At 43.8% G+C, this 24,324-nt stretch overlaps 1 protein-coding gene across 2 annotated transcripts in view; it reads right to left on the bottom strand.

Annotated features, from left to right (window-relative positions):
- FYN (FYN proto-oncogene, Src family tyrosine kinase) overlaps window positions 1-20,475 on the bottom strand; it is a 143,507-nt gene extending 123,032 nt beyond the window's left edge. The window contains exon 1 of one of the 2 annotated variants that reach the window (XM_055714991.1): window positions 20,080-20,475. The gene's annotated coding sequence lies outside the window, so the exon portion shown is untranslated. The remainder of the gene's footprint in view (window positions 1-20,079) is intronic. The other variant, XM_055714993.1, reaches the window with a different exon arrangement.
- Window positions 20,476-24,324: the final 3,849 nt, after the last annotated feature.

The raw sequence follows: 24,324 nt of genomic DNA, 5'->3' as shown, positions 1-24,324 counted from the left end.
TTGCTGAGTCAGAAAAGGACGACAATGACTTGATGAGTTTGTGCTTTGGCATGCAGGGGTGACCTCCAAACAGTTTTGAGAAGTGTTTTACCACTTATTTGTAAACATAAGATAGACTAGGTTACAAAGTTAAGAAAAATTAACCTGAGAGTATTAACTGTCAAATGAGACGAGGGAAGTGAAACCATAGGACTGGAACGCTTCACAGCAACGCATGAAAAGGGGTGGTGATGGTTAATTAAGATTGTGCTGGTAAGTGCCAAAAGTCAAGTTCTCAATATCCCCTACACATTTCAAGTATAATTAGGTTTAAAATAAAACAGAGTAACAGTGCTGACAGACACGGGATCACTTGTTTATATTCTGACTCTGCTTTGTGTTACCTGTAAAGGACAGTAAAGTTTAATATATATCTATAAAGAGCTGCTTCACATTCTAAGGTTTAATATATATGCACAGAGAGCTGATTCACATTCTTCAAGACCTGAAGAGCTCTTAGCATGGCACAGACCAGACTCCTATTACTGCTTAAAAGAAGAAAAAGTCACCCAAAACCACACAGTATGAGTCAGATAGTTAGAACAACAGAAGTCCGGGTTGTAAGATCCTCCAGGGTGCCAGGTTTCCTCACACTTTATAAAACACACTGTCTCTAATCCACTCGGGTGCCTCAAAGCCGACCCGTGGCTCAGACCGTTCCCCTCCACCACCACGTACAACACTGTCCCACCCACAGGAACAGAGATGAGGAGCCTGCAAACGCCTACAGTCCCAACAGCACTGAATTTCCGTTCTGCATTTGTATCTTTCTTGTTTCTCACTCACACAAAGGCTGGTTTGTCATCTTTGCCACAAGCACTGCAGGCAACAGCAAATTAGTGTGGTTCACATGTGCTGACTTGCAACACCAGTTCACGGCGAGACCTCTCCAGTTATCGAGTGTGCTGCTTCAAAACCTGAACAATATAAAGCTTCACTCCTTAGCTTCCACTCCCCCTCATCCCACTGCAGATTCATATTTGAAGATCAATTACACATATTTGCATGACAAAAATATTAAGGTTAAGCACACAAACACTAGACTTTCCAGAGCTGTTACTGGTTGTGCCACCTGCCCACCCCCAACCTGCCTGTGACTTCACTGTGATGAAGTTCTTAATTATATGATCATACAGAATGTTTTCCTTAAGAGCATGGTCTCCTTCAGTGCCTAAAATGGCTGGTGCTTATTCAATGTAGTCATTTAATACTTTTTTTTTTCTTTTTGACATTCACAGTCATTTCACAGAGTACCCTTCCTAGCCTGCTCTGAAGACACAACCAGTTCACTCATGGGTCCCCGCACTGCTCAGCGCCTGAGCTTTCCCTCACAAAACATGCATTTTTTATAGTGTCTTAAGACACCAGGAGTATTATTGGCACTTTATCACAAAGAGAAGATAAATTCAAAAGTGGTCTTTATTTAGGTGCCCAGTTTGAGACAACCCAGGCCTGACTATGCAGTACACTCACAGCAATGAGTCCATTGACTTCCTTTGCAGTTGCACGCACTTGACACTTCTCCAGTCACCCCACAGTCTATCAGCGCAGCTACACAGCAAAGTAAGTCATTTGTTGTAATGGCATGTGCTTAAGTGGATTTTCTTTCCCAGGTGCCTAGCAGATCCTTGCTTTTTCCTTCCTACAAACATCCCCACCTCCTTCATGTGGCACCTCCCAGCTCCTGTGACAGATGAAGCTGTGATTTGGCAGAAGCCAATCTCTCCCATTACTGTCTCTGTCTGCTCATGGGTATACTGAAGGACATGGAGATCTTCTCAGCTGAAAAGCCCAGGATAACACCATGCAATTAAAACGCAGAGTATAATACACACACACTAACGCTGCAAGCACTTACGCATCCTTGACTTAAGGAAAAAAAGTAATCATGGAAACGTTCTTTGAAATGAGGCTATTTTAAGATTGTTAAAAGCAAACTAACCTTTCCCATCCCCTGAGAAATTTTCATCACATGAGTGCCCATGATTAATCAGCAGGCTGATGCACAGCCTCTCCTTTTTAAGCTCAGGGAGAAACTGGAAACTTCACGCTGCTGCTGCTTCTACCTCTGTGCTAACCAGAACTGAGAGGGAGGGCAGGGAGGTACACAGCACTTCATTTACCAACAGATTTCATGGGTTGTTGCTATGACCAGAAGGGAAGAACTCAAGTCCTCATTTCAATTACCTCTAGATCAGACAAACCAGACTCTGGAATCCACTTCTTCCTCAACCTGCTTGAAAGTCTTTTCCCTGCTGTGGCCTATGCAGAGAGGCTAGAGAAATCAGTCAAGTCAATTAAAAAGGAGAGAGAATGGGAACGGAGTACCTGAGCAGCCTTGAAAGATGGAGAAGGCTTTTACAAAGAGCCAAGTTTTGCTCAAAGTGACTGTAGTTTACTAGCAGAAGTAATGCAGGCAGGAATTACACACAGGCTTTCAGGGCCTGTGCCCTTTCAGTCTTCTGTTTCTTAACATACGCTGAAGATAATAGAGATGCGTATGAATACTGATGTCAGCCGGATAGAAGAAGCTCTCCAATGACTGAAGCGTAGAAGAGAGCAGCTAGGTATGTTGGAGATGCTCTTCCCTTGAACTCTCTGAGATTCAGTAATAACCTGTGCTCACCATGTCTCAACTTATACCATTAAGGCAGGAGTGATTTGAGATCCCTCCTCATCCTAAGTTTCTACGGCGCACAACTTTGTGCCACCCTCTGGAACCATTCTCAGAAAAGCAGATTCATAAAACCTCACCTTGCGCTCGCCCGCCCTTATTTCAACATGCCCGTGTGCTTTGTGGTTTAAGGCCTAGCCTGAGTCAATGCTGATTTAAATGCATACATGTTATGGCAGTACTGGATACAGGCACTGCAAAAAGCCAAGTGAGATACTTGGTAGAGATTATGGGCAGGCACTCCTCCCACTTAGCACCCATTACAGAACATTGCTGATGTACACACACTAATAGCAACCAGAAAGCTGCGGGCACATGTTTGTAACTGAGCAATAAAAGACTATTCTTTGCCATACCAGTACTTAGGAAAACCAATTTCCCTTACAGAAGCACTAGGTTATTAGTATAGAAGTATTGGCAATACTTTAGGAATGACACATCTCCAAGCACTTCACTCTCCTTTAACAGTAGTGTGGCAAGTCTCTCTCAAAAGCAGCAGGACTATTGCAACTGCAAGCTCCTAACTCTCTGAAGTAGCTGTGAAATGATCAGTTCTGGGCATGTATTAGCAGCCCACACAAATATATAACACAGGGAAGATAACAAAACCAAATTACTACATACACAATATTTCCTTCTAGACACTTCTGTGTAGCAGTTCAGGTGAAGATGACTGGGAAGAAAAGAAGGGGTTGTGCCAGTTGTGAGCAGGCACAGCTAAACCTACTGGAGTTTAGGGTGTCATCATCTCCGTGGTGAGGTTAGATGTCCGCACCATAACTGCCTGCAGCTCAGCCAGCCTGCAGCTGTCAGGATGCCTTCGTAATGTCAGCCCAGGTACTCCAGGAACAGCAGTGTGGACAGATGGACAAACCCCCACACTCCCTTTTACCCTTTTCACCAAGACCAGGGCCAACAACCCAGTCTGAGCAAGCTCCCCAGGCGTGAGCAGCCTGCAACAGGCAGACACAGCCCTTCTGCTCTCTCACAGGCTCCTGTATGTAACAGGAGAGTAAAACCAACACAAACCATGCCTCAGTGTAACTATAAGGGTCTGACTCAGAGCTCTGCACAGAAAAACGCTAGCTCATCACGTGTACAAGGGCAGCAGCCTCTGGCAGAAGGGCAAGGTGAGACCAGTAACACATTAAAACAGAAAAGTAACATAAAAACCACATTAAAAAATAATTTTAAAAGCACTGTCAAATCTTGAATATATCTATTAGAACCCTCACACGGGCAGATAAATCCCTTTCACTGTATCAGTTTAATAAAAGAAAATATCAAATTAAGCCAAGTGGCACAATCTGTCCAGCCCTACTCAATGAGAACTAATACAGTATGCTTACCCACAAAAACTGAAAAGAGAAGATGGCTAACAAAACTGACAAGTCATCCGATGTTTAACAGGAACTCCCCAAACCCACCAAGTTTCTCAGCCACCAAGAATGGCAGCAACAGGTTTCTTCTTCTCCCCCCACTCCTCCTTCCTTCTTTTTTTCTAGAGGATGCATTTATCTTGAAGAAGAAATAAAGAAAAAAGCAGCATGTTGACTGGTACCTTTTGCTGCTGTTGAAAATGCAGAACAAATATGAAAAGTCAGAGCCTGACACTCTCAGAAGAAAGGGCTGTCCCTAGTCAAAACTGCTAGATTAAAATGCAGAGACAGAAGTCTCAGCCTAGAAAAAGAATGGAAAGTTTTGACTGCTCCCCTTTCTTCTCTCTTCAGCCCCAAATTTCTCTTATACCAAGTAGTTCCCATAATTGTCGCTGAAATCAGACAGGCCAGACCTTAAAGGACCCAGGCACACAGGTCCTGAACGGAGAATGAAAGAGATACAAATTAAACTTCATTTTTAGCCTGTTAAAAATCCCTGTTCCTAGGAAAAAAGAGATTGAAAATGACTTTTACATATTCTGCATATTACTCACACAAATTTAAATACAGTGAGGCATTATTTCTGGTTACACACAAGTCAACCATTTTTCCAACAGACTTCAGGAGGAACATTACTCAGATGCAGATGCAGTCAAGTCATGTCACCAAAATGCTATGACTGGGTGGTAAAGCAAGTCTGGGAGATTGCTGGGTATGCCTAGAAGGCAAACTGGCTATCAGGTTTTAAAATCCTCTATTAAGCATTGCATGTTCAAGCGGCTTGGGTTACTTTTGTTCTATAAAAGCCTGATAAATAGGTCTATTAACATAGATTCTGCATTTAACAACAAAAAAAGAAAATAAAAAAATTTAAAAATTGCTACTTCAGGTATTGAGCGACTAATTTTGGACTTCCTAAAATAAGGGTCACTGAATTTAAATACCAAGTTGTAATCACTGGGCCAACAAAGCTTTGTTTCCTGTGGATGTGCCTTCTTGTTCTCCCCCTTACTTTCTAGTCCTGGATCTTTGAGCCTTCCCTTTCACCCACTCTTTTTTTCCATGTCTGCTGACACCCCAAAGTGATGAGGGAAGAGATACGGCTAGTCAAGCAAAACATAATGTGCTGACTTGGTTTGGCAGCACTCAGCCGCCTGACATCCATGAGCACCAAGCTTGATCCCTCCAGGAGGGCTAAAAGTATGTCTCCTTGGTATGTCTGCCTCTCCTGAAAAAACAGTCAGTCATGAAGATCATTCACAGCCACCTTCAAACTTACTCAGAGATCAAAAGGCTCCAAGTTTGAGGGACAAGTGAATGAACTGTGTAAGGCTTATGCCTACAGGAAATCCAGAATATACAAAATCCTATGCTTTTAACATTTATTTCTTTTCCATATAAAAAAAATCTACTATACTCTTTAATATTCTGCAATATGCAGTCAACTGTATTGTGTGGTCTCTCACACTACAGCAAGAGGGACAGAAGAATGCAGGTATAGTTTCAGGAAGCCATAAAAGTGGCACATATCTTCAAGTATTCATCATCTAGACATGAAGAATTAATTCTACTTCAAATTATTAAGCTTAATTTGTTCGATAAATATTGTTCCTAAAGAAAGAAAATTTGTACCTAGGGAAAAAATGAAATGGTATTAAAAAACTGAAGCAAAGAAACCCAATCCAAAGGTGCCAACAAGGAACTTAAAATTTATTTTGAGAATTTTGGCAACTCATCATAGGTGAGATCTCACAGGAATACCAAAATTAGGTTAGCAGTTTCTTGTGAACATCAGGTAAAGAAAAAAAAATTTAAAAAATCAAGAAGAACTGCCAAGAAGGTTTAAGCTGAGTTTCAGGGCTTAGCCACTGCTGAGTAGTAAAAGGTCATCCAGGTCTCACTCCCCTTGAGTCAAAAAAGGGTCAGATTTCTTCTTTAATGTGTTATCGGACTCCCCTAGAAAAACCCAAAACCCAAAGAAAAATCTATTCAAACCCAGTTATCTACATATACAGGCAACAGCATGTACTATGCCTCTAATCCAAGCACATGGCACATACTCAGGTAATTTGCAAAATTAAGGTTTAGTGATTAAGCTATTTGAGACCCTCCTTACCCCTTTTTTGTTTTGTTTTAATACATTGTATCCCTTCCTTTGCCTCTTTAGCAAATGTGATAATTGTTTTTAAGCTACTAAAAATTAAGTCTTGACAAGAGTGACACTTAGAAATTCCTACAACATAGAACCAGAGGGAATAAGAAGCCACCTCGAAAGAGCAGTCAGTATGTTATGTGCTTAGGGTCAAAAACTAAGAAGCTGCTTTTCAAGCAGTAATCCACCACAGCTTGCGAGAAAATAAATTCACAAGATGATGGGGGGGGAAATCTGGGAATCTGACTCACATTTATAATGTAAAAGGGCCATTTCTGACATTTTTGGTTCATACACATATCGTGCACAGGCAGCGGGTGTGCCTGAACAGCCCAAGGTCAGCTATCCTGGAAAGCATTCACATCTTCATGAGGGTATGATTTGGCTGGGGAGAGAGTTGGTGGGCTTGTGTGTTTGGGCAGCACTACTGATGTTTTAAGTGTTGCAAAACAGAGGAGAGAAAGTAATTTTAAATTACTTACTTCTCCTGAACACCACAGTGGGATGGCCTCAAGTGCCTCATACTGAGCAATGCCCCAGCTCTTACCATTCCTTTTATAGAGGCCTTTGCTTCCTTAATATTTTTTTGCCAGAGGCATTAAAAATGATGTACAAAGAAGTCAGTGTATTGCTTGGAAACATCTGCCAACATTAACAGAAGAAGAAAACAGAACATTTTTAAGGATCATATTCTCTTACACCCTTCTATGTACCAGCAATTTCAAACCAGCATATATTAGCCACAAATCGACTCTACCAACTATCTTCCAGATAGGGCGATCAAAATACATGTATTAAAAATACCCAAGTTCCACTGGTGGAACCAATCTCCAACATGACTTATATATCCTAGATTTAATCAGAAGGTGTTAAAAAGCACATACACATTTATTCCATGAGAAAAAGACCACAACCTTAGAGACTTGCTGTGGCAGCTCCTACCAGACTGCACTGAACCTTGGTGACCCGATGAACTCATGTAACACCTTCAGCTCCAAATTCCAGCCTCTTCCTCTCCTCCAGAACCACTGCAATATTTAAAAATTTGGGGTTGGTAACACTTGCTTCCAGTCCTGCCACCGTCCAGGTTTTACTCAAATGAGTGGTCAGGGACAGGATGCAGCAGACTGAAGGTGCTGGCATTGTCTGGAGTAGGTACTGATCTCCTGTGCTCAGTGCTGTTGCCTCATCTCCTGGAGTTTCTACCAATATAATATACATTACACACTTTTTTTGGAGAAGAACACCTTTTGCAACTTCTCTAGTTTGGTAACAATAACCTAAGTTATCTTGCATAACCAGTTTAAGCAAATATTAAGTATGAGCTGATATACATCCCCCTCATCTTCCCACTGGAACTATTTTACTCATGCTGCCACCAAACACCAGAAAGCTGGTGAGGTTTTCACATGACTTATATCAAAACTGGAACAAAAATTCAAGATGCTTTACATTCTCACCTTTTCCCCTTTGAGAGCTTACATACGGCACCAAGTGACCTAGTTTCTTCCTAAATTAAAAGCAAACAAATAGAAGCATGCACCCCCCTCAAGGTGGTCAACCTCATCTGAGCAGCCATGGTTGGAGTTGTTCTCAGGCACTGCCAACAGCACCTGGGGACGGTTTGTGTCCCTGAGGCGTCCCAGGGGTGAATGTCAACAGGCAAAACTCCACATTTTTCCACATGACCAGTTTAATAGTAACCTTCCACTTTGGTATAGCTCTTGCACACGATCCTTCTGCTACACAATGATGCCTGGGTAACCTGAACAAGCTGTGTAACCCAAGGTCCCTTTCTGTACCAGGTAGGGCATCTTGCTCACCTCTAAGCACCAGTCAACTCAACCTACGACGACAACTGTACGGAGTGAAAATATACAACTAATTCTCTAGGGAAGGGCAAAAAATAATCCATCTTTTTCTTTTTTAATCACCATGAACATAAGTAGTTCTGCAGCATTATGATCAGAGCTTTGTGAACACTCATTAGCTCAGGGATAAACAGCTCATTTGTGTTGGGAGACGAGAGGATTTGCGGGCAAGGCAAGGAAGGTGAGTAACAAAGACGACTGGTGTAAAGAAGCATGAAGACGGGAGTGCTGTAAGCAGGGTTATGGAAACAAAACAGGTGAAAGAGGGACCTCTGAAAGAGCCTCTGGTGGCCAAATACCCAAAGAAAAATCACAGGAGCTAAAACTGTGGTGGCAATAGCCAGAGTACAAAGGAAGGCTTTGAAGAAGTTCCCTGGTGGGGACGAATACTGACAGGAAAAAGAAAACCAAGAAAAAGCCTGACAATTCCTCTCCCTTGCCCACCTTCCCAGCTCACACCTCTCCACCAATGCTTCCTTATATACCCACTGAGCTTTTAAGAATTCTTTCTTCTTTGGTTGGACCCACATACCCAGGAGGTTCCTGAGGCACAGCAACCGCTCAGGCCAGCCACCACCCTTGCCACCAGTCAGCTGAGCAGCAGACACTATCCAGTCCACACCCCAGACACTTTGCCCTCTTGCCACCTTTCCAGGAGCCAGAATTTCCTAAGCTAAATACTAGTATATTACACATTAAAGCAGGCATATACGTGCAGAAGATTTATGCCTTCAGCAGCTCTCCCACACTGGGGTGTGAGGACGTCTGAGCTAGGTGATGTGAGCCGCACGCTCCTCGAAGCTGGAGCAACTGCAGGACAAGTCCCACGTGCACAGGTTTAGTGATGATTGTGGGTTTCTCTTGTATTCCGATTGTTCTGGAGTTTTTTTCAGGCAAATATTAACTTAAGTACTTAAACCCATTAATCATAAAATTCTCATTTTGTGTGTGTTTGAAAAAAGAATATGAAAAATAATGATCAACCAGTGTAGGAAGATTAAACCTTTAAAAAGCACAGACTATGGCTAGTCACATGTACTTCAGTCCCCTATAATAGTGCAACTCACAATGATAAGAGTCCCAGAAATCTAGTGGAGAAGAAACACCTTCTGGGTATAAAATCTTAAGCACAGGTTATTGTCCCATAGCTACCAAGAGGCTCATCCGGGTGGCACACCTGTTATTTCAGTCCTCTTATTTGCTACCAAACATTAACTTTAAAGTGGGTAACTTAGCTAATAGCTAAAGTACTGCCAGGAAAACAAACAGAATACACACAATACATCTCTTTGCATATGCTGTTTACTATGCATTTTCTTTGCTGTTTTACCAAAATAATCACTGTGATACAATCTTACTGCTTCAGGTTATATTGCTGTATGCAGCGTGAAAGTCTGGTGCAAAAATCCACTGCAGGGAAAATGGAAATCTTTGCAGTCTTGTGTATGTAAACACTGGTTTGGTCATCTGCTTCATGTAATTGAAGCCAAGGGCCATCTCTGTTCCAGCTCTTTTTGAGGTGATACAGAAGTTTGCAAGTATTCCCCTGCAAGAGGGAGTTTCCACCTTCCCAGCTTGAGGGAAGTGAAGACAACTGACAGCAACTGAAGATCTGGCACCAAATAAGCAATTTAATTAGCTGGCAGGTGGAGGAAAGTAATTATTCCTCTCTATGCAGCATTTGTGAGACCACATCTGGAGTACTCGCTCTGGTTTTGGGAGTCCTGGGAAAAGAAAGATTGACATACTGGAGTGAGTCCAGTGCATGGCCACCAAGGTGCTGCAGCACTTGACATACAAAGGAGAGAGAGAGACCTGGGTTTGTTAATTGATCCTGAGAGATACTCAAAATCTGACTGGACAAGGCCCCAGCTTTGAAGTTAGATCTGCCTTTGAGGTTAGCTTTATTTTGTTCAGGGAGATGATTTAGAGTTCCCTTCAAACCTAGGTTCTTCTGTTTCAATTTTAAAAGGAAGAAGAGCTCATCTCAGAGAAGTTAGAAGGGCCATTAAAAAGTAGAAGAGTTCTTCTAGTAATAGAAGAATAGAACAACTATTAAAAAGTACTTTTAGAAAAGGAGTGTGTTAGCTCTAGAGAGAGATCAGTTACAGAAAATAAATTACTACAATATGGTTGGGGAAGGGGGAAAAAAACCCCAAAATTGTAGGTGATCATTCCTTCATGCAAAACTAGTTTTGTTTTTTATCCCCCCTAGTTTAAAAGCATGATGTGAAAGAGTCCAAAGCTACATACTTGTCAATATACACAGGTTTAGCAAGTTCCCATGCCAACAATCATAAAGTAAATCTACATAATGTGGTTTGACTGCCATTTTCAAGATATTTTCCTAGAAATTATACCTCACAGTGGCAATGTATTGCTGATTACAGAAGAAATTCTTATTATTGCAGTTTGTGGTGACTGCATTATTGGCAAACACAGACCTTATTACCCTTGCAGAGTTGTTCATACCTGCATTCTCTTAAGATCTGTGATATCTCACTTTTAGAAGAGAATGTTAACAATGGTCCAGTGGCTCTAAGAAATCCACAGAAATGTATTAACACTTCAAAATCAAATTTGAGACAACAAGCCCTCTAAACCAGTTTACTTTGAAAAAGTCTCAGTCATCAAGTACTCTCCCACTCTCATGGTGACATAATTTGAATGTCGATTAGATCCTTCTTTAAAAGAGGAGGATTGAAAACAAATGCTGCATACAGTTGAAGTCTTTTTATTAGGTAGCTGTCATGGATGGACTTCCCAAGGAACATAATCGTTCTTCTTCAGCAGGGCAGATAATGTTAAAAATTAATAAATAAATAGATAAATAAATAAATAAATAGAAGATTAGTTGTAAATTTAGCAGCAATTTTTTAAAAGCTAGTTTGAGTAGTCTTTGGTGCCATGAAAATGAACATTCATCTAATTAATCTACTCTTTCAGGTCATCACTCTCATGTTTCTTCTTTTTTTGTGTCAAAAAGTAAAACATAGCCTCTACAGCATCATGCATTGCTGCACAGATACACTCACAACAACTATGAACACATCATGATGCTCCTGGAAGCAGTGCAGGCACATCAGCATGATGCTCCTCCTGGGCTGCTGGGGCTGTCCTGACGCTCACACACGAGCTCTTCTGTCCACCTCGGCATGGTGCCATGCTGACATATCCCGACGCTGAGGCCTGCTCTACCCAAGGAAGTAAAACCAAAGCAATGCTTTTTTGACCCACCATCCACATTCAGGTCCAGATTATTCTCAGCAGTCTGGCTGTGCCACGTAAGCTCTAAGAGGATGGCAACTATCTTCTGTAAGACACAAACTTACATGGCAAATCATGGAAGAGTTGACCACAAAAGCAAAATTTGGCTGACTTGTCTAACACCTACAGCTACGCAGTCAGCTTCATAAAGCAGAATGAACCCTTTTGCATGGGGAGGAAACAGAAAAAAACAACCACCCAAACAAGGTACCCTTACAACAGTTCAAATTAAGACTTGCTGAAAATGTAGCAAGAGCAGAGACAAGGTCACCTCACCCTTAAAGAGGTCACTGAATCACAGGTGCCAGAGCAAGCCAACAATTTTTAAAAAAAAGGCCTATAAATGAAAAAAGGTTTTAAACCTTTCATAGGACTAGCAGCAAATTGCCCTTAATGTCAAGTCATCAAGTATTGCAAACCAATGCTTTCCCCATCCTGCCTGCAACGACTGAGGAGGAGGAAGAGGGACACAGTCTTCCCTGCACACTTTTTGTCTGTAGCCTTTTTTGTTCCTTTTTGGCAGGCCCACTTGTACATTAGGACAAGGAGTTCCGCAGTTTTTAAGCATGTCAGTAATGCTGCCCTAAGCAAGAAAGATGGTCAATGCTCATCTTCTACCTCTCCCAATGCATACAAGGTCATTTTTGACCTTCAGATGTAAGGGATGTTTCCTCCACAAGGTCACATCATTCAGCAGCTCTCTTCTCAGCCAAACTTCTGGGTTCATTACATTTCCTACAAAAGGGAAACTCCTAGAGAAGTGGTCAAAAGAAACTGAAGCAAACACTACGTATGTTTTTTGGAGAGCATACAGCCTGTTACACTGAGAGTTAAATCTGGCTCTTCAGCTTGCCAGCTTCTGTACACTGATGGACTTACAAAGTTTTTCAATAGTAATTATACTAATAGAAGGAGTTGCATTAAATACATGCGTTTGATTTTTTCTTTCTTTTAAAGGTGGTTTGCCTCAGTCTTTCTGAGTAAGATTGAAAAGAGATTAAAAAATTAAAAATAAAATAAAAATCCAGTTACTATTTCTCCTCATCAGTCTAAAGTATGAAGTCTTACAAATATAAGAACACTGACCACTCAAAGACACATGGAGAACTTAATTCTTGAACAAAAGACCTGTATATGGCTAAAGGCTTTAATTGAAAATCATGAATGACCTCAGATACTGTGCTATTCAAAGGATTCACTTTAAATAGTTCAATTCCTTCTTGAATGGTGAAACCAACAAAGCATTATCAATGAATTTGGAAATGGGACCTAGAACGTCTCTTGCTGAAATCATCAATTCAAATGTTGCCCAGGGTGATAACAACCAGAGATTTCATGTTCTATTGGCTATCTTATAGCCAAATGCCAGAAGGAAATTTAGAAGTTTTCAGTTGCTTCCCAGGAAGGCAGACAGGCAACAGAACGGGCACTTTTACTGGTTTTCAGACAAAAAACCTTACTGTATATGGGCGCCCTCTCTGTATCCTTATTATTCAGACCTGCCCATTTTCAAACATTATTAGCATATAGTGACAATGTGCAGGAGGACCTGTCCACAGAGGAGTCTAAAAACATGCAAAAGGTCATTAATTTTACCACCAAAAATAAACTATATGTAAATGCTCAGTGTTTAAGACAAGAAACAGCCTAACAGCCTAGTCAGACAATAAAGGTTTTCATTCTGAGTCTTAGAGATGCTCTTTTTTTTTTCTCCTGGAAGAAAATACATCATTGCTTCCCAGTGAGAGGCCATCCACAAAGAAAAACCCAGTCCCAAGAACAAACAAATATTCTTTAACATGAGAGCTGCTTTCTCTTACACCTGGTCTCCTCCCCCTGGGGTTAAAGCAGCTGGCTGTAGGATGCAACCGTCACCATCTTCCAAACAGGGATATCAGCTGGTCTTACACCAAGGCCTAAGAAATGACCAGGTATGGGATTAAGTTATCCCAGAAGAAGAAAAATACTTCTGTGGAGAAGTGATAGAAGTCCAGAAGTTAGAAAGTAACATACAAGCTTCTGCTGTTTTTTGTTGGTTTTTTGGGGGTTTGGTTTGTGTTTTGGTTTTTTTGACAGTTAACACAGCCCCTGGAGTCACAGGATGTCATTTGATACAGAGATAGCTACATCCTTCATTAATATTGTTGTAAAGTTTGTATGGGCTAAAAAAAGAGAGAAAAAGTTTGTGAGCACTCTTACTGTGTGCCTCATCGACAGCCCAGAGCTGACACAAAGTTGTTCACCAACGTTGCTGCTAATCTCAGCTCCAGCTAGGTGCCAGTGCTTTCATCTCCCGGCACGATGCTGCAACGCAGTATGCTGTCATGGCTTCGGGCTTAGAGAATTTCTGAACTAACCAGCAACAAGTCTTCCCAATTATTTTGAGCAAGAACATCAACTTCAATTAAAAAGCCCAGGGCAATTCTGAGTTTAAAGGTCAGGTACAAAAGGGAAAAAAACAAGACAGTGGCAAAAATAAAATAAATTAAAAAAAAATCAACAATATCTGTACACTGATATCAGAAGCCAAGATAGGAACTACGTGATATTCAAAGTCATGCCAGGAAAACCTTCAGAGTTGCTTCTTTTGTAAGTGGTACAGCTGCAAGTCAAAGATCAATGTTGTGTAAAGTGCTCTTTCACACACAGGTTGTTCTAAAACAAGGGAGGTTGGAAGGTCTTTATTAATACAATAAAAAGCCTTCAAATGAATGTTAACATTTGTTTAAAAAACCCACACAAGTAATAGAAATTGTAAAGAAAAGGGATGCTAGGAACTACCAGATATCACCATTATAGAACTCTAATGGAACAAAATTTTTTTTCTTAAAAAAAACCTGAATGGGTATTTAATATTAATCTTCATTCTCATATCCTGTTTAACTTCTCTGTATAGATTCATATAGCAAACTGAGGACAAGATAAGAATTATCTGGCAATAACATTTTCACCTTGGACTACACCAAAAAGGCTCGAGAACTATTTTTGTCAAATCTGTTAACATGGGAAAACTGGAGCCAAGAGGAAAAGGACAAACAGAGAAGATATTTCATCCAAGTCAAGTCAATCGTTTGAGGTTTCCTCCTTCCTCCTCCAAAAATTGCAAAAACAAGAGTTAACTGCAAGTTTAAGTGGTACCAAGCTATTAAAGCAAATATACACACACACACACGCGCACACAGCTTCCTCTGCCTGCTTCAGCTTGATCTGTTCAAGGACCCTCCACTCCAGGTATTTCTTTGCTTTTTCATATGTTGTGCTGGTGCCATTACCACCACTTTCAGCTTCAAAACACTTTCCAAATTCACCACTGAGAGTGACATAGCTTTGGTGAATAAAACATTTTCCCAGTGTTTCTGGAAGCTTCGGTACTGATGGTACATTTTGCCCGAAGGCCTCAATTTTAGGTAAAAACAGATTGTTACAGCCGTTAAACAGCCAAGGCTTTAGATATTTATCTGTCTTTTAGAGCTCTCAGAACTGTTGCAAGGCAGCATCAAGGATGGGAGGCAGCTCCTCCCCAGGCCACCCCAAGAGCTCTGAAGCAAAGCTATACTCAAGGTAGAGCCTTTGTTCAGGGCTGGCTGCTGATAGTGCCGCTGACCACAGGGCTATGTCTTGTGGGGACAGCCCGGTAACTGCTTTCACAACACAGGGTCTGATACTATTAAAAGCAGCTCTGGCTCCTTCGAGGAGCTCTGACTGGGCTGCTTCATACTTCAAGGCACTGAGCACATCAGTCAACAGCCGCTTCTCAGCATGCCTCCTTTCTGGTTGTAGCCACAGAGTACATAAAGCAGGATGGGACAAAGAATTTTCGTGGGCTAGAAAAGGCATCCAGTCATTTCTGACTCCTAAAACCCCACCAAAATAAGATAAAATAAATAAGCAGAGGGGTGACCTCTGTTCCCATCAAAACATTTTCACATTGCAGCTGTCTTGTATAAACCATGTCTCAATGTGAGGAACATCAACTAACTTGCTCTAAGAATTTAGGTTACTAGCTTAAACAAGTAGGATTATTACTCACAGATACTCTTGGAAATTATAGCATGGAACAAGCACCTTTTAGAGGTGCAAGACTTCCCTGAATCAGGAGATGCTGAGCTGGAAAATATGAAGTAACTTCTCCCCAGATCACCTTGTCACAAACATCAGCAGATCCATTCAAATTGGGATATTTTTGATACAAAAAAGAAGCTGCATTTTGGGAAGGACAACAAGTTTAAAATTAATTTGCTGTCCTCTCCCCTGCTAAAAAAAAACAAACAAATTCACTCAAGCCATCTAATTCAAATCAGTTGATATTGCCAGGCTAGCTTTTTGATGGCTTTTTTGGATTAAAAACATTCATTCAAATTCATGGTAAACAAGGAGTAGAGTTGGTCAGGAAAAATCTGACAGTCATTTTCTGCAAGAAAATCTAGTTCTAGACATATCTAAAAGCTCCATAAAACTGTTGCTGATTTTATACTTCAGTAAAGCCAAGATGTCAAAGGTTCTGTTTTGTTCCAAACAGGTGCCAATATTTTCAGTAGAAATCTGTGCTTTCATACAAAGTTACCATTCAAACCAGTCAGAATCAAGATGAGGTGACATGTTTTGATTGACTTGAAGTAATTTTATTTTTCACTTCCCCCAGTAAAAGTGCTGATACTGTTCAGTTTTGTTCCCATTCCAAGTGAAGCAAAGTTCTGAAAATCCTTTACAAAATGTCTTTGTTTTCCTGCAGCCAGTCGTAAGGGGAACAACAGGGCGCTTCTCCTTGGCTGCAAACTCCCTTATGGTCAGGCCTGTTTCTAGTTTCAAGACTCAAGGACATCTCCCGCAGACAGGTTTAACTTGACCATTCTCAAACAGAGAGGCAGCTTACCTGCCTGAAACCAAACCAGTGCTTGAGCATGTTAATAAGTGAGACTGCCCTACAGCACAGTGCTAATGAGGCCCACACACTCCTTAAGGAGCATCACACACTTCCCAGATGTACTGAACCAACTTAAACCTTTCACGTTTCACCTGGATCTGTCATTTCTCAGTCTAGAAGTCAGGCACTAAGGGCAAACCCCATGAGGAGATACAAAACCTAGAAATCCCGATTCTTCTACACCTGCATGTTTGTCACCTATCGAAATACAAAATGCAAAGCTTTTCTTTTTCTTTCTTTTTTTTTTTTAATATTAATATCTTATCAAAAGCAGGTTAGGGTTTTTGTACTAAGAGCAAGCCACTTTACCATGTAAGACACCCAGCAGCCTGCTGCAGACACAGCGCTGGAGTTTCACCTCCTTCTGAGGCACTTTGCATTGGGTGGTCCTGGCAGCATCTCCCCTGGCTGTTGAGAGTGCAGCTCCGAGGCGCACGGTGTGTTCAGCATGGCGCAGCAAGCAGCTACACAGGTGCAAGATCCACAGAGGTTGCAATCACTCTGATAACAAGGCCTCAGGATGCTTCACACTGAAGTACACAAACCCTTTTGTGGGTTTCACCCCAAGTCGCTGACTTGCATAATACAAAACTGTAGACCTTTTGTCACCAAAGGAGTCCTTAACTGCTGGATTTCAATTAGACTGCTTGGGTGAATTAGATTAGTGGGTTCAAGCCCTGGTTTTGGAGTAATGGGTCAAAATTACTTGTGAAGACACTTCTGTGGGAGCTGCAGGGGTGGGAAAGAGCCAGGAGTTGTTGGTTTTCTCCCTCTGGAAGGAAGGTCACTTTGACAATACACACTGCCAACAGCAGACCTGCCCATAACGCAAATTACAAAGTGCTGTCCATGACACAAACAAACGCCATTATTATACATTCAAAGTAGTGCCCAAACTGAATTAAGCAGAACTTTACAAAACAAGTTTGAATCAAATATTAACGTGTGCCCCAGAGAAAAGGCCGAAGGGAAAACGTGAAAACGTGTCCAACTCTCTTCCTGAAGTAAAAGCACTATAATGCAACAAAACAGCAAAGTAAAGACACTGGTTAAATAAAAGTAATTGGGCATAAGGTGGTCAACAGCTTTAAGCCTTTCTTAACACAACTAAATACATGATATTGTAGACGTACGATGTTACAGTGTTATATCGTCACAAAGGCACCGGGCAGTTTTCACTCATTTAGCCACAATTTTACTGTGCCTTAAATTCAGTGCAGACTATACCATGTCCAGATTCAGCTTAACTCACCTAAGCCATAGGGCCAATGGCTGTCTGTATCAGTCTCCACCCATGCATTTTAGATTACACTATTCAAGGCATTTCATCTAAAGGTCTTGTGAAATCTAGTAGAGTATCTCAAAAATAACTAGTTCCCAAGCAATGCTTTATCTTACTCAAATGACACAGAAATTTGTTAATGGGTCCTACCTTTTAAAGGTACTTAAAATGAGTGTTATTAATAAGCGGCTTCTCTGTATCACCTTCTTCACTTCTTACACTGACTGCCATGCCCATACGCCAAAGTTGTTTATCCCTCACTGAAGACATGTATTTATTCATCATCAAAACAATTCCCAGAGAAGCCTGCTCAGGTTTTATACTTAACTGGTATTTCATGCCACTACATCTTCTACCAGCAGGCAACACAGAATTTCTGAAACAACATGCCTGAAGCCTAAACCACAAAACACCACAGCCAGTAGCCTACCATTACACAACCTCATACTGGAAATTCTTATTTTTGCCAAAGATGAGCCATGTAGATGAGGCAGTAATTTGTTAGAGGTGGAGAAGCAGCAGGCTTACAGGCACCCTCTAAGAAGCACCTGAACGTTTCAACAAACTAAGAGAAATCTGCAGCCTGCTACCAATAAAGTACAACTTTTGAAGGCATTAATTAGGCAATCTTCCTTTCTCTTTTTCATTGAAATCACAGCTTTGTGGGGTAAAAAAGGCTTAAGAAGGAGCCATTGTTTTTTGTTTGTTTCCCCCCCGCCCCCAAGACATTCTCTTAAAACTGGTCTTAAAAAAATATGTGAGAAGGCACTGATCTACTGACCTTCATCAAGTGTTACCAATTTTCTAAGCCTGTACATGAAGGTGCTGAAAACCCCTGTATCACTGCGGGTAAAGTAACAACCTTTCCACTTTACTGATACCAAGTAAATGTTCAATTGTAAAAACACCTTCTCTCCCTTCCAGTTTCCCACTGGGTCAAGCGGTGGCTGCAATGGATGTAACTGGGAAGTTGGAGATACTGTCTTCCCTCCCTTCCCACTCTGGTATTTTTCTTCTTGCCTCCTTTGTTCACTGAACAGAACTTTGTTTGAAGTGTGTTTTTACTCCTTCACTGCATGACAAACCCACACAGTCAGAAGACATGCTTATAAAAACCATAGATCTCCAGCAGGGAACTCAACGGTGGGTGTAATATTGGACACAGCTCTCCATTCATCATGCACATTCTCCGGATTTCAAGTTGACAGTGTCCCTTTAGCTTACTGTTCCTCCTCATGTGAGATCAGAGAAGTCAACCCTAGTGAAAACACTTCCTCCACCAGCATATAAACAAACAGATCTTCACCTGCAATTGTTCTAAGCTTTAGCCACAGAACGCTAGTTAAAAACATATCAAGAATTAAAAAAAAAAAAAAAAATGGGGGTGTGGTGAAGAGATACTGGAAAGTGTTACAGTTGCAGGGATGGTGGAAGGAAGGATGTGGGAGTTAAGGAGGTTGTACACAAGGAGGAAAATGACAAGGTCTCAAAGGCGTTCCCAGTCCTGTGCACGCATTTCAAAAGCCTGGTCCATTCCCACTTGTTATTCAGCATTTTAAGAATCGGAGCATATCAGTGATGATGAACGACTGCAGAGGACTGCTTTCCACTCAGCCTAAACCTTCTCCTCCAGCACCAGCTCAGCCCTGCCCTCCCCATCACTGTCGAATGGACCACAGTACCTTGGTCTTGTTTTCACAAAGTGACCCCCTTCCCTCCCCAGCCCTCTCCCAGCACACACGCAGAAGCCACACAGGGCAGAACCGAGGCGCGTTCCCAGGGAAGCGGAGACTGAACGGAGCGTCGCTCGGGCGGTCGGGCGACACGTACAGCGCAGCTCTGCAGGCGCAGCAGGACGCTGGCACCCGCGGTGTGGCCTTTGGTACCTCTCGCTTATCTAAAATGTGGCTGGGAAGGAGTTGGCACCAGATCAGCGGCCTCATCTGGGGAGGCACAGAGAGGCTCTAGGGGAAAGACAAGAAACAAGCCTCTTTTCACATCCTACCACCCTTGGGCATTTTGTGCGTCCCTTCTTTTCTTCCCTGAAAGAGGCCTTTGTCACAGACGCGCAAATCCTATACGATTTATTTCAGGGGAAGAAGGTCTTTTTATTTACTTCCCCCCTCCCCTTTTTCGCAGTTCGGCGACAACAAATACAGCCCTGTGCTGCGTCCCCTCTCCCCTCCCCGGCCGGCGGCCGCGGGGGCGGGGGACACGGGAGACCCCCGGGCACGCAGGGGCGCAGCGCCCGCCGCGGCACCGGCCCTCCCCGCGCTGCAGGCCGCGGCCGGCGGGGCAGGCGGCGGCGGGGCTGGGGGGTGCGTGGGGGATACCCGCAGCAGCGCGGCCGCCTCCCCTCCCCGGCAGCCCCCGCACCCCATCACCGCCCGGGCGCACAAAGGAAACAAACGCGCCGCAGCATCCACCCCCCGCCCCCGCTCCCGCTCCCCCCGGGCGGCGGCGGCGCGGCGGGCTCCGGCCCCTCCGTTACCTGAGGCTCGGCTCAGCTCAGCGCAGCGCGGGGCCGGGGCGGCGCCGCCGCACTCACATCCTCCTCGCTCCGCTCCTCCGCCCGCTGCTCCCGCCCGCCCGGCCGCAGCGAGGGGCGCCGCTCCGGGCGCCGCTGCCTCTCCCCGCGGGCAGACGCGCTGCGCCGAGCCCCGGCCGGGCGCGGAGGCGGCGGCTTCGTGCGGCGGAAGAGCCGCAGCCCGAGCAGGGATGAGCTCGCACGGGCTCTCCGCTCTGCCGCTGCTGCTGCCGCCGCCGCCTTGCCTCCGCTCCGTTCCGCTCCGCCCGGGTGAGCGCGGCTCGGGCGCTCCCCTCCCACCAGGGCTCCTGACAGATGGCGCAACCGCAGCGCCGCCGCCGCCCGGCCCCGCTCGCCCGCCCGAAGCCGGCAGCCGCCTCCCCCCGCCCGCCGCGCCCCTCCGCGGAGGCGGCCGCAAACTGGCAGCGCCGCCGGCCTATGGCGAGGTGCGGCCGGCAGCTGCCGCCGTCCTGATTGGCAGGTGGCGGGGGAGGCGGGGCGGCCGAGGCGGCCCCTCAGCGCCTGCTGGCCGCGGCCGCGGGGAGGGCAGCGCCTGGCCGCCGCCCCCGGGTAGCGGCAGCTGCTGCGGGCGGCCCCCGGGGTCCCGGCAGGGCCGTGCGAGAGGCTGCCCGGGGCTGGAGGAGCCGAGGGCGAAGCGGCCGGGAGGGAAGGAGCGGAGGGGTGGCCGGCCCACGGAGGGGTCGCGGCCGGCCGCTGCCACCGCCGGAGGGATGCGCGCTGCTCCGCGCCCTGCTGCGCCCACCCCGCCGGGGCTCCTCCGGGGGGCGGGGGCTGGGCATCTCAGCATCCCCGCTAAATGGGAGAACAACCTTAAGCAGATTATGCCCCTTTGTGAAAGACGACGTCTTTTTTTGTTATCATGAGTTTTCATCACTAATTCTTGAATTGTCAATAGCGGGCTATAAGGCAATATGCGGAGGTTTTCCAGCAATACGGTTTTATTCCATTTTTCACGTTTAATCGCAGATTATTTCAGTCGGCTGTGTCAGCAGGAGTGTCAGCCCTGCCACGGCCACCTTCCAGGGGTGCGCCTGCTGTCCTTGGCACCTTTGCTGGGGCTTTGGTCTGGCACCGTACCTCAAGACGTGCAGGCTTTGCCGTCCTCCCATTGCAGGGCATCTTGCTCCACAGGTGGGTGATCGGGAAAGGTCTCTGTACACTTTGTGCCCTTCAGGTCCCCGGCAATGCCATAACTCTGCCTGGCATCTCTCAAGGTGTTCGTGTCCACCTTGGACGCCCACTGAAGGCACCGCACGCTCCAGCTTTGGGATCCCTCTTCAACACAACCCTGCTCGTGACCTTGGGTGTTCCTGTGCTGGTAGATTGGCACATCTCGCTGTCACTCATCTCCTGGGCTTGGAAAGCTCTTCTGCCTTAGCGCTAAGAAATCATCCTTTAGGCTCCAACAGGAACAGGAGAGACATGTAAAATACAAATGCAGAGGAAGAGGAACTTAATAAAACTTGCTGAAATAACGAAAAGAACAAGTTTTCAGTAAATAGGGGTTACATTTCTCTCTCCCTTCTCTCCTCTCTGGATTTAATTTTTGGCTTCTGGTATTCAACTGTAGAAACAGTTCATCTTGATGACTTGATTTCCTGACAAAATTAGTTTTACAGGTTCAAATGTAGACAGGATGCCTACAGCCATGTGACTATAGCAAAAAAGCATTTCACTCTGTCTAGGTGACCGTGTAGGTGACTTTTGATCATTACATTTAAGGACCCTACAGAGTTTGTTCCCTATTTCATGTAAAGAATTTGGAGAAGATTGGAATTCCAAAAGAAAATGTCACTTGTGTCTCTTCTCATTTAAAACCCAATTATAGAAGTATAAACAAAATTTTCAGGCTCCTAGGTAGCTCATTTTTAGTTTCCCTCCTAGTTTTTCCACTCAAATTGAATTTTTAAAAAATTTTGATTTATCAAATGGAAGATACAAATAGCACAAGCATAGAAATGTATAGATCAATTGAAAAAACAATTTTTGCTTTTCATCCTGTTGAGCAATAACAGCAATTCAGCGGAGAAGTATGGTTCTCCCTTTCCGGAAACATCAGGTGGGTTCCTGATCCTATGGACTTTGAGGAGCTCAGGCTGCAGCCACCTGGCCAGTGGCAGGCACCAGCTCGGGCAGAACAGAGCTGCTGGCCAGAAACCAGCCTCAGCTGGCCCAGCACTGCCTGGAGGGAGAGCAGAGTTACAGACTTCCAGCTTGGAGACCACCAGGACTGTGAATCATGCCTTGATACTCCAGGTTCCTCAGCAAAAAGCAGCACGTGGCTCTAGGAAAAGGTGCATTTTTGCGTTCCCTAAGTTTGCCTTTTTTATGGGCTTATGCATAATCTTACCTTCCCACAAGTCAATAGAGGTTTATATTCTTGGGGATCTTAGGCATCCTGGAAATTAATCAAAGAACCGGATGTTCTTCCTGCAAAAGCTATAGGAAAGAAATGCACTTGATTTTGTAATCAAGAAACTAGGCATAAAGAACCTTTGTCCAAAACTTTGAGTGCTATTGCTGTGAATTAAAACCAGAATGGCACAAAGAAAAAAACCCAACCAAATAAACAATAACCTGCCACTCTTTTTTGAGCCAAACCAGAAAATAACAAACTAATCAATGAAAGCAGACCAAAACAATATCACACATCAGCCACAGAGCTGCTCTAAGCCTGGGCAGATAAACTGGCTTGGCAGCATGCCATAGAAAGTCTGATGCTCTGAGCTAGTACAGCTGAACAGGAGCAAGGTGTAGAGTCCAAAACCAAGTGCTGGTAGTTGCCTGGGGAGCTTAGGAAGAAGCCTTGGGTTTCCCCTTTAGGGGAGCTGTGATATCTTTAGGATGATGAAGACCAGCAGAGCTGCGGGGAGTTCCCATGGCCCCCCTGGCAGAGGTGAGACATGCTGCAGTGTTGCCTCTGCGGGAGTCGAGCCCGTGCATGCCCACAGCAGCTCCTCCTCGCACAAGTCCTGTTCCTTGGCCCTCACCACCTCAGTCTGACTATATTGATATCTGCCTTCAGGAGTCACCCAGAAAATCTGACAGGCATCCTCACTGCTAAACAGAGGAAATAATTGAATTTACCTACATAATACAGGAGCAGGTCTTTAAATTCTCTTACTCCCTCAGTTTTTCTAAGCATCTTATCCTTAAGTCCATAATGCTATTTTCTCCCACTTTCATCTCTGTGGCCTTCCTTCTCATGCCAAAATATTTTCTCCTTTCTCCAACCTCACCTTAAAACACTTATTCATTAAAATCTTGAAATAATGTCTGCTGAAATGCTGCTTCCCCACCAGCTCTTTTCATGGAAAACATGAAAAATACTGTCAAAACCTTAATTCTGCAGTCACATGTGCTAAATGATGTCGTGTCAAGATTTTCCCATTTCCTTCCTATTCTCTGCTCCTGTCTTCCTGTAAAGTTGCAAAAAACCATGCCATTTTTGCAGTTGAGCAATATGAAAATTACAGAGCCTAATTAGGATTTATTGGTATTAACCATTTGACATCTGGGAATGCAGTGCAACAGTCACAAAATGACAGGAGTGCCTGTTGGACTTCTCAGCAGGCAAGAAATCAGTGACAGAGATCATGAATGTATGCTGAATAAATAATAGCCACAGTTTGCATTAAAGGGTAATATTTTGAGAAGCAAAACATGCTGAAGTTTTTAATAGCAGGGAGATGTAAAGGCAGCTTTTTTGCAGAACAGGGCAGGACATCAGTTTTATTGGTTGTTTCAAACAACTGTAGGCAAAACTAGGCTGCCTCTCAGAAAAACCCATCAGTGTTACTTGCTGGATTCTTCTGAGCCTTCATTTGTAAAAGTGAGAACCCCAGAAACCTGTATTTTAAAAGATCCCCAAAGTGGTAAGTTTTACAGTGTCTTTTATTATCACAAACTTTTTGATTGAGACTGCCTTTCAGAAGGATAACCAAATGTCATGTTCAAATTCTTCACTCAAACCAGTACACTAATCACAGACTAATAGGTCACTAATTGGCTTCACCATGTTATATCCTCTCTTAGACTTCCTTCCTTTCGACTTTGCTAACTCGGTGATGATTCCATTCCTTTTGGTTTCGACTGTGTGTGTTTTACCAGCTATAGCCTGTCATGTATAGCGTATTATAATAATAATTACAGAGTAGTGGGAAAAAAAGGATCTGAACTTGCCTACAG

This window comes from Falco cherrug, chromosome 6 (assembly GCF_023634085.1).
Source record: "Falco cherrug isolate bFalChe1 chromosome 6, bFalChe1.pri, whole genome shotgun sequence".
Classification (NCBI taxonomy): Eukaryota; Metazoa; Chordata; class Aves; order Falconiformes; family Falconidae; genus Falco; species Falco cherrug.
This window is presented reverse-complemented; position numbering and strand designations above follow the sequence as displayed.